Raw genomic sequence first — 18,055 nt, forward strand, 5'->3', positions numbered from 1 at the left:
ACATTATGTAGCAACATCTTTTGAGCGGTCGTCACATCGGTTTTGATGGGTTCCCTGAGCAGTTCCTGTGTTCTTGCCAGTGGCGTACGTAAAGACATTCCTTACTTTCACCCCAAAGAAAGAAGTGACAAAGCGTTAGGTCAGGCGACCTGGTGGCCCAAGGGAACAGAAACACATCGTCATCACCTCTACACCCCATCCAGCGATGATGAAGTTCGTCGTTTAGGCAGCGACGATCATGTTTCTCCAGTTACGGGGTGCTCCATCTTGTTGGAAGGCGAAATCCTCGAGATATGAAGGCAGTTGCCAAAACGACCAAAACTAGAAAATATCAAGGTGCGAGGTGACTGTAACAGTTTTACAATAGCTTCGTCTGCCACGATTCCACAGAAAACATTAACCTTCGGAGGATCTCATTAATGCACCTCAATTTCATTAAGATTCTCACTCCCAAATACTCTCGCATTGCGGCGATTCACATTTCCAGATAAACAGAAGGTTGTTTCTTCGCTGAGCATCTGCTTGGGGGCGAAATGTTCATCCTCATGTGCTTACTCCATTGTGATACAAAAGGCACTGGAACCGGCCATAATTGTTGCACTAGCCGCAGACAGTACGGTATGAAACCTAACCGCACACAAAAATTAGACGATTTGCCGCGGTATTCCAAGTTCGTGGACTAAGCGAAGCTTTGATTCTTGTGGCTGGGTACGAGACTTTCCCTCTCCGTCTCCGCCGTATCATCTGGTAAATTTGGTTGACAGGCGCTCTTCTGTTTACAGAGACAGTCTCTAAATAGACGATTACAATCAACGCTGCTCTGTTTATGCGCGGTTTCGTTTCCATAATTCATTCTGAATGCACGCTGCTCCGCTGTAACTGATAAGAATCTCGCATATTCTAACACATGAAAATTCTTTTCTTGCTTTGTCTCCATTTTATCAGAGCAGCGTATTCATAACGCCAACTGGAGGGCGTAACGCAGTTTACGGTTTGTATTCATGTATCAGCTATCTGTCTACGTGTAACCCTTTGGAAAATATAAAACACTGAAAACGAATGAATCATTAATACACGGTACATTCCTGTGAATGTGGCCATCGCCTATGTGTGACGTCTACATCTACATCTATATTTATACTCCTCAAGCCACTCAACGGTGTGTGGCGGAGGGCACTTTATATACCACTGTCATTACCTCCCTTTCCAGTTCCAGTCGCGTATGGTTCGCGGGAAGAACGACTGCCGGAAAGCCTCCGTACGCGCTCGAATCTTTCTAATTTTACATTCGTGATTCCTCGGGAGGTATAAGTAGGGGGAAGCAATATATTCGATACCTCATCCAGAAACGCACCCTCTCGAAACCTGCACAGCAAGCTACTCCGCGATGCAGAGCGCCTCTCTTGCAGAGTCTGCCGCTTGAGTTTGCTAAATGTCTCCGTAACGCTATCACGCTTACCCAATAACCCTGTGACGAAACGGTCCGCTCTTCTTTGGATCTTCTCTATCTCATCTGTCAACACGACCTGGTACGGATCCCACATTGATGAGCAATACTCAAATATAGGTCGAACGAGTGTTTTGTAAGCCACCTCCTTTGTTGATGGACTACATTTTATAAGGACTCTCCCAATGAATGTCAACCTGGCACCCGCCTTACCAACAATTAATTTTATATGATCATTCCACTTCCTATCGTTCCGTACGCATACTCCCAGATATTTTACAGAAGTAACTGCTACCACTGTTTGTTCTGCTATCATATAGTCATACAATGAAGGATCCTTCTTTCTATGTATTCGCAATACATTACATTTGTCTATGTTAAGGGTCACTTGCCACTCCCTGCACTAAGTGCCTATCCGCTGCAGATCTCCCTGCATTTCGCTGCAATTTTCTAATGCTGCAACTTCTCTGTATACTACAGCATCATCCGCGAAAAGCCACATGGAACTTCCGACACTATCTACTAGGTCATTTATATACATTGTGAAAAGCAATGGTCCCATAACACTCCCCTGTGGCACGCCAGAAGTTACTTTAACGTCTGTAGACGTCTCTCCATTGAGAACAACATGCGGTGTTCTGTTTGCCAAAAACTCTTCAATCCAGCCACACAGCTGGTCTGATATTCCGTAGGCTCTTACTTTGTTTATCAGGCGACTGTGCGGAACTGTATGGCACGCCTTCCGGAAGTCAAGGAAAATGGCATCTACCTGGGAGCCTGTATCTAATATATTCTGGGTCTCATGGACAAATAAAGTGAGTTGGGTCTCACACGATCGCTGTTTCCGGAATCCATGTTGATTCCTACAGAGTAGATTCTGGGTTTCCAGAAAAGACATGATACGCGAGCAAAAAAACATGTTCTAAAATTCTACAACAGATCGGTCAGAGATGTAGGCCCATAGTTTTTCGCATCTGCTCGACGACCCTTCTGGATAACTGGAACTACCTGTGCTCTTTTCTAATCATTTTGAACCTTCCGTTCCTCTAGAGACTTGCGGTACACCGCCGTTAGAAGGGGGGCAAGTACTTTCGCGTACTCTGTGTAGAATCGAATTGGTATCTCCTCAGGTCCAATGGACTTTCTTCTGTTGAGTGATTTAAGTTGCTTATCTATTCCTTGGACACTTATTTCGATGTCAGCCATTTTTTCGTTCGTGCGAGGATTTAGAGAAGGAACTGCAGTGCGGTCTTCCTCTGTGAAACAGCTTTGGAAGAAGGTGTTTAGTATTTCGGCTTTACGCGTGTCATCCTCTGTTTCAATGCCATTATCATCCCAGAGTGTCTGGATATGCTGTTTCGATCTACTTACTGATTTAACGTAAGACCAGAACTTCCTAGGATTTTCTGTCAAGTCGGTACATGGAATTTTACTTTCGAATTCACTGAACGCTTCACGCATAGCTCTCCTTACGCTAACTTTGACATCTTTTAGCTTCTGTTTGACTGAGAGGTTTTGGCTGCGTTTAAATTTGCAGTGAAGCTCTCTTTGAGTTCGCAGTAGTTTCCTAACTTTTTTGTTGAACCACGGTGGGTTTTTCCTGTCCCTCACAGTTTTACTCGGCACGTACCTGTCTAAAACGCATTTTGCGATTGTCTTGAACTTTTTCCATAAACACGCAACATTGGCAGTGTCGGAACAGAAATTTTCGTTTTGATCTGTTTGGTAGTCTGAAATCTGCCTCTTATTACTCTTGCTAAACAGATAAACCTCCCTCCCTTTTTTTATATTCCTATTTACTTCAATACTGCTGCAACGGCCTTATGATCACTGATTTCCTGTTCTGCGCTTACAGAGTCGAAAAGTTGGGGTCTGTTTGTTATCAGTAGGTCCAAGATGTTATCTCCACGAGTCATTTCTCTGTTTAATTGCTCGAGGTAATTTTCGGATAGTGCACTCAGTATAATGTCACTCGATGCTCTGTCCCTATCATCCGTCCTAAACATCTGAGTGGCCCAGTCTGTATCTGGTAAATTGAAATCTCCACCTAAGACTACAACATACTGAGGAAATTTATGTGAAATGTATTCTAGATTTCCTCTCAGTTGCTCTGCCACTAATGCTGCTGAGTCGGGAGGTCGCTAAAAGGAGCCAATTATTAACATAGCTCGGTTGTAGAGTATAACCTCCACCCATAATAATTCACAGGAACTATCCACTTCTATTTCACTACAGGATAAACTACTACTAACAGCGACAAACACGCCAACACCGGTCGCATGCAATCTATCCTTTCTAAACACCGTCTGTACCTTTGTAAAAATTTCGGCAGAATTTATCTCTGGCTTCAGCCAACTTTCTGTACCTATAACAATTTCAGCCTCGGTGCTTTCTATCAGCGCTTGGAATTCCGGTGCTTTACCAACGCAGCTTCGTTTACAATTACAATACCGATTGCTGCTTGGTCCCCGCATGTCCTGACTTTGCCCCGCAATCTTTGAGGCTGTTGCCCTTTCTGCACTTGCCTGAGGCCATCTAACCTAAAAAATCTCCCAGTCCACGCCACACAACCCCTGCTACCCGTGTAGCCGCCTGCTGTGTGTAGTGGACTCCTATCCAGCGGAACCCGAAATCCCACCACCCTACGGCGCAAGTCGAGGAATCTGCAGCTCACACGGTCGCAGAACCGTCTCAGCCTCTGATTCAGACCGTCCACTCGGCTCAGTACCAAATGTCCGCTGTCAGTCCTGTCGAAGATGCCGCAGATGGTGAGCTCTGCTTTCATCCCGCTAGCGATACTGGCAGTCTCCACCAAATCAGATAGCCACCGGAAGCCAGATCCATAGCGACAATCATTGGTTAGATGGCCTCAGGCAAGTGCAGAAAGGGCAACAGCCTCAAAGATTGCGGGGCAAAGTCAGGACCTGCAGATGGGTGCACCCTGTACCCTTCATGGCATCCGGAAGGACCGTTTCCACATCTGGAATGACTCCCCCAGGTATGCACACGTAGTGCACATTGGTTTTCTTCCCCTCCCTTGCAGCCATATCCCTAAGGGGCCCCATTACGCGCCTGACGTTGGAGCTCCCAACTACCACTCAGCCCACCCTCTGCGACCGCCCGGATCTTGCAGACTGATGGGCAACCTCTGTAAGAGGACAAGCAGGCATGTCCGGCCGAAGATCAGTATCAGCCGGAGACAGAGTCTGAAACCGGTTCGTCAGACAAACTGGAGAGACCTTCCGTTCAGCCCTCCGGAATGTCTTTCGGCCCCTGCCACACATCGAAACGACATCACACTCAACGTGCAAGAACCAGTCACAGACAGCCGGTGGCATTGGAGGATACATAAAGCGTGTCGGGAAGAGGGGGGAGGGGCAACCAGACGCTGGCAAAATGCTGTCATTACGATAATGCAGAACGGAACCATTTTATGTGACGTAAAAAAATGGAATGATCATCCAAGGGTGGAAACATTTCCGAAACGGCTAAATTCGTAGAACTGTTCGCGTGCCTCTGTGGTTGAAGTGTATAGTGCATGGCAAAATGACACTGGCGAAACCTGCGCCGAGGTAACTGTTGAGCAACACGGGCCGTAAATGACGGGTGTGAACAACGGAGATGTGTATGAGTGAATAGACGTGCAAGATTTGAGCAACTTTCCCACCAAGATGAACCAAGAGGCTATCAACAGTTTCTCCACCACAACCGTTCAGCGAAGATTGCTGTGTATGGGCGTCCGCAGCAGTTGCCTGTTTCATTCACCAATCTGTCTGCTGTCCATAGACGACGAAGGGTGAACTTTGCCCGCCTATACCGCAACTGTCCAATGAGTGGCGATAGATTGCCTTTGCGGACGAATCACGGTTTGTGCTCCATCTGACAGGTCGCTGTTGGAAAATTTCTGAAAGCAACACCCTGCAAACAGGAGGGGGCGTTACGGTCTGGGTAATGTTTTCGTGGCATTCCCTGGTGATATTGTCATCCTGGAAGGCACAGTGGATGGACACATGTACTTGGGGACCATGTCCGCTCCATTATGTAGTCTGTCTGTCCTCAGTACGGTGGTGTCCATCAGCAGGAAAACGCAATGTCTCACATATCTCGTAGTACACATGCCTGGCTCGAACAGCAATACTATGAGTTAAGCGTACTGCCCTGGCAACCAATCTTCTCAGATTTATACCCCATCGAGTATACCCTGTCAGAGCCCAATAAAAACTCACAAACCCCCTATTATTTTCGTTGTGGCTCACAGACGCGCTATCGGAAAAATGAGAAACAGCCTGTGACGAATACTTCTGCAACAAATTACCATATAGAACTAAATGGACAACAAAAATGCTTGAAGCTTAATATGAATTTGATACGTACGCTAGTTAAAAGAAAAACTCGATAATATCGTTATACGAGCAAGTTAGTAAATTATGCAAAAATCATTTACCAAAAATAAGAAGTAGCAAGAGATAACGTGAATGAATCTACAAATGAGTGTTGATTGATTCGCCAGCAGGCAAGGACCAACATAGAACGAAAATAGGCCGCGTCCCTTTCAAGGGAATAGTCTCAGAAAACCACGGAAAGCTAAATCTGAAAGAATGTATGTGGATTTGAACCGCTGTCCTCCCGAATACGAGTCCACCTCGCTTAGTAATGGAATGGAAGGCAATATGCAATTTTATCCTCTCGTACTCATTTAGGAGGAACACTAGATTCGTTCGAGGACGATGCGGGAAAAGCATCATTCTTGCTTTGCACTACAGTCATTTAGGAAAACCACGGGAAACCTAAATCAGAATAATTCGATATTGCAGCGCCTGTGTTATTCCGAATTACGACGCAATGTTCCTTTCGACATGCGTTCCCTTGGACATGCATTCATGTCCATAGGAACACTGCATCGTAATTCAGAATAAGACAGGCAATGGAATATCGTATTCCTCTGCCGACATCGGGCAAGCGACTTTAATGTAAAATGTCTTGCCTGTACGGCAATATACATAATGGATGTAGGACTACACTTTGCAGACACATGAATGACCACGCACTGAAGTTTGGGGCTAGCTGTGAATCGTCATCTGACAGCCTAATGGAAGAGCGGTACTGGAGCAAAATGACCGAAATCAGGACTTCAAGCATTCCACCAAAAACGTAAATATTTATTGGCCGGCTTCTAGGAAATCTCATACGAGAACACGTGAGAAAGTTATTTGAGCAAATAAATAAATAAATAAATAAATAAATAAAATTTAAAAAAATGATCGTGTGATGTTATTAATCGTTGCCGTTTTGTGCACATGATGACGGAAGAGATGGCGTCAGAAGTTGTAAAAGCTCTAAATAAGGCAGAATTTGTGGGTGTCCGTATCAGTGTTTAGCAATCGCCAGGAAAGAAGAGTGGCAGAGGCAGTTCCTTCAGAAGTGGATTGGGTCCTCTCCGTGGGAGAGGAGGGTTCAGGGGACTTGGAAGAGCTACCCCATATATGAGGAACAGCAGACCTGATATTGAAAGACGACCAAGGGCAGCCACCACCACCTGGTGTAACAAAGGTACACTCCTGGAAATTGAAATAAGAACACCGTGAATTCATTGTCCCAGGAAGGGGAAACTTTATTGACACATTCCTGGGGTCAGATACATCACATGATCACACTGACAGAACCACAGGCACATAGACACAGGCAACAGAGCATGCACAATGTCGGCACTAGTACAATGTATATCCACCTTTCGCAGCAATGCAGGCTGCTATTCTCCCATGGAGACGATCGTAGAGACGTTGGATGTAGTCCGGTGGAACGGCTTGCCATGCCATTTCCACCTGGCGCCTCAGTTGGACCAGCGTTCGTGCTGGACGTGCAGACCGCGTGAGACGACGCTTCATCCAGTCGCAAACATGCTCAATGGGGGACAGATCCGGAGATCTTGCTGGCCAGGGTAGTTGACTTACACCTTCTAGAGCACGTTGGGTGGCATGGGATACATGCGGACGTGCATTGTCCTGTTGGAACAGCAAGTTCCCTTGCCGGTCTAGGAATGGTAGAACGATGGGTTCGATGACGGTTTGGATGTACCGTGCACTATTCAGTGTCCCCTCGACGATCACCAGTGGTGTACGGCCAGTGTAGGAGATCGCTCCCCACACCATGATGCCGGGTGTTGGCCCTGTGTGCCTCGGTCGTATGCAGTCCTGATTGTGGCGCTCACCTGCACGGCGCCAAACACGCATACGACCATCATTGGCACCAAGGCAGAAGCGACTCTCATCGCTGAAGACGACACGTCTCCATTCGTCCCTCCATTCACGCCTGTCGCGACACCACTGGAGGCGGGCTGCACGATGTTGGGGCGTGAGCGGAAGACGGCCTAACGGTGTGCGGGACCGTAGCCCAGCTTCATGGAGACGGTTGCGAATGGTCCTCGCCGATACCCCAGGAGCAACAGTGTCCCTAATTTGCTGGGAAGTGGCGGTGCGGTCCCCTACGGCACTGCGTAGGATCCTACGGTCTTGGCGTGCATCCGTGCGTCGCTGCGGTCCGGTCCCAGGTGGACGGGCACGTGCACCTTCCGCCGACCACTGGCGACAACATCGATGTACTGTGGAGACCTCACGCCCCACGTGTTGAGCAATTCGGCGGTACGTCCACCCGGCCTCCCGCATGCCCACTATACGCCCTCGCTCAAAGTCCGTCAACTGCACATACGGTTCACGTCCACGCTGTCGCGGCATGCTACCAGTGTTAAAGACTGCGATGGAGCTCCGTATGCCACGGCAAAGTGGCTGACACTGACGGCGGCGGTGCACAAATGCTGCGCAGCTAGCGCCATTCGACGGCCAACACCGCGGGTCCTGGTGTGTCCGCTGTGCTGTGCGTGTGATCATTGCTTGTACAGCCCTCTCGCAGTGTCCGGAGCAAGTATGGTGGGTCTGACACACCGGTGTCAATGTGTTCTTTTTTCCATTTCCAGGAGTGTATTTTATGATGGAATTCCTCGTGGCGATGATGTATTATCCATCAGGAGGGCCTCCACATCCAATGATGGCAACTAGAGAGAGGTGGAAAGGCGTCCTGCCTATCCATAACCTCGCAGGTCACCATATGAACGTCGGTCTTTCTCAGGTGGTGACTGTAGCCCGTACAAACGACCAACTTTGCCCCCTGTTGCTTCTTTTGAGCGTCGCACTGAGTAGCCAGACTTGGCTCTGATATTTACCGCAGGAGAGCACGACCCCCTCCCCCAAGTTTTGGTACCTCAGTGTATGAACGTGAGCCTCTGGACATGTATGGTCCACCCACTCGAAGTTACGAACATGAGGGCTTGGACCCTTACCGACTAACAGCCAGACGCTATCCATCTGTAGCTCAAATAGACCACGAGCTACCGCCACACCATTACGAAACATTCCTTACTCCAAGAATCTACCTCAGTGAATTGTAATATTTTTGTAATGAAATTTCATGGTCGTCATGAATGTGATGTGGTTCAGAGATATTTACCTCACATCCAGCTTCAGTTTGTGAAACTGACAATCAATTATGTAACTTATTACATAATGGTACAGTTGTACTTATAATATAGGAAATGACGATTGAACTGCATGCAAAGGGGATACAATTGTCACGCGATACTATACAGTATACTGTGATACAAATGTATAAAATTTGTCTTCGCTAATTTTTAAAAGTTGACAGATATTGTACTTTTTCTTTTTTATTACAGGACGTTCAGTCTTCCGTTGTTTGTACAAGAACAGAAAACAAATAAATATGCCTATTTTGAAAAAAAAGTGGTAAGGCTACTGCTCGCGCTAAGAGGGAAATCCGGTACGGCTCAAATTTTCTCTCTCGGCATTCCTTTCTATAGCTGATGGTACATTTAATGTACCTTGAAAGGGTACAGTACCTCCCTACATTGAGAATAGGTACAACATTCTTCTTTATTCTTGTCAGAACAACACATTTTTTGTAATAATAACTCAATTTCACTTAATACACCGAAGCCGAATACCAGTGTAGGAAAGAAGGAAAATTTATTTATTTAATTGTTCACATGTGCACTCCCACAAAATAAATCCCTACATCCAATCTGGTGAGGTCTGTGAAATGAATGAATGTATGGTCGTCTGCTAACCGCAGATAGTGAATGTGCAATATATGATCATCTTTGAGACGGTCCTTTGGTCATCTTTGGTGGAACCAAAGAAATGAAATTTACCTGAGCTTTGAGCTCCTGAAATGTAGCTGGCCAATACGGTAGCATCGTGCTCCCCCACCTCGGCGGAGGTGCGAGATGACCTGAAGAACGGCCGTGTTTCAGCACTCTGGCGCTGGATATTGTGTTGGTAAGACCTGTCTTAGGTATGCTCCGTAAAGACAAAAGAGTGGAGAGAATGGTATGCATGTGAAATACTTAAGAGTAATTTGGAATATTTATTTCTCTATTTCAGGAACTTTTGGGGGGGAGAATTAAATGACAGGCAATTAATATTAAGGGGATCGTAGTAATCTTCGGAAGTGACCAACGGTCACAATGAAACCACGCATAGCAATAAGTTGAAATACTTCCGAGTGCTAGTACTAATCTGAAATACTTCCGAGTGCTAAAGTTAATCTGAATTACTGGCGTGTGTACTATAAGTTGGAAATATTTAATAAATGGCGTGTGCGGGACTTGAAATTAGAGACGAGCACTTCCACGTGGTGAGTACTGTGTGAGTCTCAATCTGTGTATGAGACAAAGGATAAAAAGAAGTACTCGTCCATGGTATCAGTTGAGGACTCACGTGTGTGACGAATATCATCTTAATATTACTTTGCGTGTTATGTTTCCGTGTGACGCTTGATTCAGACTCCTATACTCTGAGAGAGAATCAAGGTGAGTCAGCCGTCTATCCAGCAACGCCAATCGGCTTCCATTGCACAAGAAGACGTGCATATATCCTCCAGAGTTCGTAGTAGGAAAGAAAAGTTACGAAGTGGGGCAGTGTCGTGTGACACTGGGATTAATACTAATTGAAGTGGGAGAGCTGAAAGTGAAGTGATTCTAACGTTGTGACTATTCTTTGTGATTGTATTCTATGTTGCCAGTGTGATGTATTTCACGTAATTTAATTATATGTGGTTTGCATGCGAGAGTAGCAAGATAGGTTCAGAGGCAGTGGGTTATGCATGTTCCTTTTTGTACCGCTCGGTCTGGAGGAAATTTTCGTGATGATGGGTGTGAGAGTCGAAGTGTGAGATGTAGCAAAAGATCCATCTTATCCAGAGACCGCAAGATGGACAATCACCAATGTAAAGCCATGCCCACTGGGCGGAGTTTCTCATGTGTAATTGTTGTATAAAATGTAATGGTGTGTTAAGATTATCTTTGAATCATAACAGAATTTATCAGAATAAAAAAAATAGTGAAAAGAAAAAGATTGGTGGCATTGTTCTTCGAATAGTGTGTAGTCATGATATTCAGAATTTATAACGTGTGCGCCATTCATATTCAGTGCGATGGCCACGTGTTGATCAATGACATTGGGTAAGAAAGAAAATGTGGTATTGCCAGTGCGTAGTGAACAATCAGAGTTGTGTAAATTACTAATAGTCAGATGTGCGTTATCCGTTTCCGTTGCGTAATATTCAAACAGGAGAATAATTTGTAGCTTAACTGTGAGTACTAGAGCTCATAATCAGTCATTGATGTTACTCGATAAATAAGAATAAATCCACTCGCTTGGCACACCACTCATCTTGCAGGCCTGACTGCTTGATGCCACAGTATGAGCAAGGCATGTGGGTGCCTCTCAACCTAAATCCAAATGTTGCCCGTCTTGTGCGCCATCTTTATCGGTAATCGCTCTTCATTAGGAAGTAAACTAATGTACCATTTTTGTATTTTAAAACTCGGCTATCTGTGAAACACGATGTATTTCTTTTCATATCGTCCAAACATGTTTCGACACCTGTGTGTCATCTTCTGTGGTTTCTGTTTATTTGTTTTGAAAATTTTTTTAATTTTTGACAGCGATATCTCGATTTCGCCTGTTCCCACCACTAGCGGCGCGGTATGTATACTGCGCTAGAGGGCAGTTACGGCACCTTCTCGCGCACGCGTTGTGGGTCTTCTGCGGCCTATATAGGGGCCGCCGCTTACGCTGGGAAGTCAGTTCCGGCGAGATCGCGCACCAGCACTCTCACCTGAAGATGGCGGCCAGTTGGACCGCGGAAATGTTGTGTCATGAAGACTTTATGATCCGGCTGCATACCCGAGAAGAATATTATCAATTATTACGCCGGGAAAGTCTTCGTAGTCACAGTGTAACGTTGAGTTTGCGTCATGGATGAAAACAAGGGAAAGGGTGAATCTCGGTGTCGGTACAAAGCCTATTCCTGTCGAATAGCAGCAAGGGGACTGCCAATGTTAATATCCCCATGCGACAGACGGGTCGCCATCAACAGTGTCTGTTGTCATCATCTCAATAGACTTGCGGAAAGGTTTTCAATTTAAACTAGGACTTTGTTGCGAAGGCTGGTGATCCGGATCTTTAAGTTACCGCATCTACTCGCCTTGCCGGCCGAACGCTGGCAGTGAAAATTCTACACTACGATGTTTCCAACCGGCTTATCTCTGTGTCGATTCTCAATGCGCGATTTTGTACTATCAGCCTCGTTTCAGCTACTAATTTTTCTACTTTTACTCAATACGATGCTCTGACAGGTATTTGAAAATACACCACACACACACACACACTCACACACACACACACACACACACACACATACACACACACAAGCAAAACATTGCCTGTTGTTGTAACCTGTGTGCCAAACAGTTTCAGGAAAGAAATCCATATCTACAAGTGCAAATACGTTATATCAGCGAAAATATGGTAGCTGCATTTCCCTACTGAAAAGAGAGGGTAATGCACCAAACACAAAAATGTGAAACGCAGCCATTGTTTGCCAACCAGTTCCTGGAAAGCCACTATGTGCAAGCATCGTTCTTGTCTTTGCCATCGAAGGACAAAAACGCATCGATATCAGAGGCCGCGACATAGTACGTTTACCGGCTCTCCGCCACAATGGAATGCAACTACGCCACGCCGCCATCGTCCATGCAAGTCAGACACCTGGGGAACTACGGAGATAGCAACATAACGAGCCAGCGAGCAGGCGGAGGGCATTTTTCTCTTCGGGCAACCACCTGAAAAGGATCAACGCCAGCGACACTTCGCCACCGCCTTTCCAACACCGCTGGCATTCGACGTTGTTTACGGCATCGCCCCACTCCACTATGCAGAAATTCGTCTCGCCCAGTTGTAATGCCTCTTAAGTGTCAGCAGAGCTCTGCTAATGTCATTGATTTTTGTTTTCATTTCTTTTACTGCGTATTTAGAGACCAGTTGCCAGGTATTTTAAAAATAGGTCGTACATCTTAAAATTTTTCATGTGACAATATAATCTTGGGACTTATCTCAAGGGAATACTGTTTTGAACAACAGAACTCTAAGTAATAATGATGAATCGGAGTAGTAATAATACTGAGTGCTCGACTACAGACGACGAAATTATTTCATTGTGATATCTGTCCTACAGTGGCCTCTGCCATCTAGCTAGCTCTGAATTAGCTTACGCTGTTATCAGGTGCTACTGACTGTTTCCGGTGACGGACGCTGAACATCTGGAGCTGCAAATGACAGTTCAATCTGCGCTACTTATTTTATTGCAGGTAGACATCCTTTCCGGATACAATAATCCAACGATTTAAGATTTGTGAATGTTTGTTGGCTAGTAAACACTGACAACAATAGATCACTTACACATGGCAGGGCCAGAAGCAGAGGATGAAGTATAGACAGAAGACTAACCGAGCGAGGTGGCGCAGTGGTTAGACACTGGACTCGCATTCGGGAGGACGACGGTTCAATCCCGCGTCCGGCCATCCTGATTTAGATTTTCCGTGATTTCCCTAAATCGCTCCAGGCAAATGCCGGGATGGTTCCTTTCAAAGGGCACGGCCGACTTCCTTCCCCATCCTTCCCTAATCCGATGAGACTGATGACCTCGCTGTCTGGTCTCCTTCCCCAAACCAGCCAACAGAAGACTAAGTGTCAAAGTATAAACAGAAGACGAAGAGTCAGAGTGTATGAGTACAATGAACGGGTGATTCAGAATATAAACGAAACTGAAACACTAATAGTTATGGGTCAGCGAAATGAAGACAGAATAGGGGGAGAATAACGGCTCGGTAGTAGGCATGAGAAGGGACAAAGACTATTTGAGTTCTGCAATAAATTCCATCAAGTAATAGCGAATACACTGCTAAAAAATCACAAGAAGAGGAAGAGTACTTGCAAAGGGCCTGCAGACACGAGAAAATTCCAACAAAGCTACACCACCGTCATATAGACGTTCCAAATGAAGATACTGGGTTTTCAGGTTTACGCAGGAACAGATATGGTTCAAATGGCTCTGAGCACTATGAGACTCAACTGCTGAGGTCATAAGTCCCCTAGAACTTAGAACTACTTAAACCTAACCAACCTAAGGACATCACACACATCCATACCCGAGGCAGGATTCGAACCTGCGACCGTAGCAGTCGCGCGGCTCCGGACTGAGCGCCTAGAACCGCTAGACCACCGCGGTCGGCCCAGGAACAGATAAGCAGATCACAATTTAACAGTGACGAAGAGTAGACTGAAGTTAAAGAGAGTTATCATGAAGAATCATTGAGATGCTGAAGTACAGAGCAATGATAAGATGCATTTGGAAATCTCTAAAGCTGTAGATATTGAATAACGAATACCGCAATAGCCAGTTCTTTTGAAAAGGAATGGACATCTCAAAAAAAGCAATCATATACATTGGACAGAAAAATACAACACGTTAGTAAATTCCCGTTACTAACTTACAGGACTTCTAGAGGGGACTGAGTGCATCATATTTTGTGTAGGAACCCATGACCGGAAGCGTGCCGTTTCCTTGCTACAGCCGTTTGAAAATACGTTACTAGGTAGGTTTGCTTACGTCGGATTGGCTGATAAAATTTGACGTCTGTCCTACCTCTCTGACGTGGTTCGAGTACCATACTCCTGTGTATGAGTGTTAGAGCAACATGGTTGAGTAGACGTTTGCAGAATACATCGACATGATCCCTCTATATGGCGAAGGTCATGGTAATGGAAGACCTGCTCGTCGTCTTGATCAAGATATTTGTGCAGAGCGTTCGACTCTATCGGATAACCTTTTCGCCACAATTACGCAACAGCTTCAAGAATGGGGTGCCTTAATCGTTCGTATGCGTGACTATGGTGCTTCCGAATTGGAAGAGGCCGTACAGCATCACGATGAAGAGAATCCATCAACCAGTGCACGAGTAATTAAGCATGCAATGGATATTGCTCCCAGCGTCACATTTACAGCTATATCCATACCATCTCCAACACCCCACAGCAATTCCAACAGTCACAGACACGTCAATGAGGCTCGAACCAGGTCAGAGAGGCAGGGCAGACATCAGATACTATCAGCCTATCCGCCTTAGGCAGCCCCCACCATGACTACCTGATTGCAAAACTATCTAGCAAACATGTTTTCAAACGGCTGTAGCACGGAAACGGTACAAAAAAATGTTTAAATGTGTGCGAAGTTTTATGGGTCTTAACTGCTAAGGTCATTGATGTGTTGGTGAATGTGCCAACACCTTGTAGATAGAGGAGGCCGAAATGCACGCTATCTAACGCAGACGGGCGTGAATTCTGGAACAGGATAAGTAGTGAATTCTAATAAGAAAAGTATGCAGCTCCTCTAATACTTAACTTTTATTTATCCTTGTTGTGAATACAGCATTCTTGATGAGACATTTCATACGATAACTATCAAACTATGTAAGGCTAATGGCGCCTTGCTAAGTCGTAGCCATGAACTTAGCTGAAGGCTATTCTGTCTCTCGGCAAATGAGAGCAAAGGCTTCGTCCGTATAGTTGCTAGCAACGTTGTCGTACAACTGGGGCGAGTTCTCGTACGTCTCTCGAGACCTGCCGTGTGGTGGCGCTCGGTCTGCGATCACATAGTGGCGACACGCGGGTCCGACATGTACTAATGGACCGCGGCCGATTTAAGCTACCACCTAGCAAGTGTGGTGTCTGGCAGTGACACCACAGTCATCAGTCCCTAAGCATACACACTACTTAATCTAAATTATCCTAAGGACAAACACACACACACACACACTCACGCCCGAGGGAGGACTCCAACCTCCGCCGGGACCAGCCGGAAATGGTACATTTCCGGGAATGGGTTCCTATTAAAAGTATTATGTACTCACTCCCAGAAGTTTGAAATGGTATTTCCGAACACCCTATACAGACACGAAGAACGTAATGGAGAAGAAACGTTGGGTGACAGAAGAAGTAATTCAACTGTTCCACAAAAACGATATTATCAAATCGTTCAGGAAAATACAGGAATACAGCAATGTAGATGACTTAGGAATGAAACAAATTTTAAGTGCAGGGAAGCCAACGTGAAATGACTGCAAAAAAGATGTGAAGAAATAGGGAAAGAAACGATCATGGGAAGGACAACGTTGTACAATCTGAATACTGTCTTCTGCACATTCAGGTGAGGTGTGGAATGATGGGCACCGTGCATCAGTCTCGGTTCAGTGAAAACACGAGTAAACTCTTCCGTATCAGTTACTCTGTGTTTAGGAAAACGCTTACTGCAATCTCTGCAAGCAGTAGCGGAATTTCCATTACAGCCGGCCGCGGTGGTCTCGCGGGTCTAGACGCGCAGTCCGGAACCGTGCGACTGCTACGGTCGCAGGTTCGAATCCTGCCTCGGGCATGGATGTGTGTGATGTCCTTAGGTTTAAGTAGTTCTAAGTTCTAGGGGACTGATAACCACAGCAGTTGAGTCCCATAGTGCTCAGAGCCATTTGAACCAATTTCCATTACAATATCTCTAACCAAACATCATCAACATATACCATACTGGTACAGTTAAAAATTGCAAATACGAGAAGCATCCTTAAACGATAGTAGAATTGGCCAACAAATCACATTTACAGATGATAAATTTAACTATGAAAACTTTAGCAAAACTACAGAACTTGATCTAGAAACAAAAATTGCGATAGATAAATGAAACCATAACAACTACGGTAACAACGCGCGAAACGAAAACTTATTCCTGTGACCATTTGTATCTCTGTAACCAACAAAAATTGTACACGTGCTAAACAGGGCGTAATGGGACTAAGTGCATTTTAGGCTGTTTTTCTCACTGCGTCTTCCCACAAACATACCAAATCTTTACGACCTGATGTTTTGTACATGGCCGTGTCGCACCTTTAAGAGGACTATGCCAGTCAGTATCGACTCATTCCTGGCCATAAAGAGCGTTGCAGTTTCCACAAACTGTCTTCAGAGCGCTGCACAATGAGTGCGGTTCCACGATCGAGGAGCTCGACAGATAGACGGCCCCTGCAGGTGAAGAAGAAGGTCAACATGACCTCACCAGAACTTACGTGAACAGCTTTGGCTTTCATTGGTAGGGTAGTTGTGGGATATTTTCACTGCTGGGTTTGGCATTTGGCCTCAGTCCATCGTTGCACGATAACGCCCACCCCCACTCTGCGAATTGTACGGAGGCTACGCTCCAGCGAATTTGTTGGCGAACACTGCGCCACCTTCCATACACCTTGAAGCACCCCCAACTCTCTTGTGGTTCCCTTTTTAGGTACTCCACGTCGACGTCTGCTCGTAGATACGTATCGTCGGTAGGTTTTCCAGCTTTACGTCCCGACGTGACAGCGGCGACTCTCCGATGAGGTGAGGGCTTTGTGTTTTGCTATTACTGCGAGTCTTGTAAATATCGCTTTTATTTAGTAATTTGCCTGGCTAAAACTCTCCCCTTTTATGATTAAGACAGCCTGCACCACCTTTCGGAGGGAGTGGGTACATCAAGGAGTCACAAAAGTTCATATTAAGCAGTCCGTAAAACACGTAAACGTTCACTTCAGTTAGCGTGTCAGTTAATGCTTACGCTTTCCGCTAGATGGTGCTCACTTACTGCTGAATAGCTTTGGTTCCGCAAAACCTTGACTGATTAGTACTAGGTAAATGAAATAAGTACAACATCCTTGTATTTCACTTTCACTCTGTATTCAAGGATTAAGATGGTGATGGATGATGATCTATTTAAAAGGTTCCTAGCCTGGATGAATCTAAATAGTCCGCAAATGCCAATATGCACGCCCTCTACGTCCAGAATCGCAACTAACGGCACACGACACTTTCAAAAGTCCACACGTTAATATCTGAATACCGGTACCTCTGAATTCACTCGTATCAGCAGATAATTTGAGTTTCTGTAGTCTATATGTTCGTAAAGTTACAATCTAACACTAAAGTCCTAAAATCCCCTTAATACTCCGTTGCTACCAACAGTCAGAGACCGTACACTACATCACCTTTAATCTCAGTAATATTGTAACAGTTTATCGTGAGTCTTAACACGATGAAGTCCAATCTCATTATTGTCTTGCTGACTGACACAGGTTCACCGCCCTTTAACGAAACAATCAAGGAAAAAAGGCGGCAATAATGACGA

This window comes from Schistocerca nitens, chromosome 5 (genome assembly GCF_023898315.1).
Source record: "Schistocerca nitens isolate TAMUIC-IGC-003100 chromosome 5, iqSchNite1.1, whole genome shotgun sequence".
Lineage (NCBI taxonomy): Eukaryota > Metazoa > Arthropoda > Insecta > Orthoptera > Acrididae > Schistocerca > Schistocerca nitens.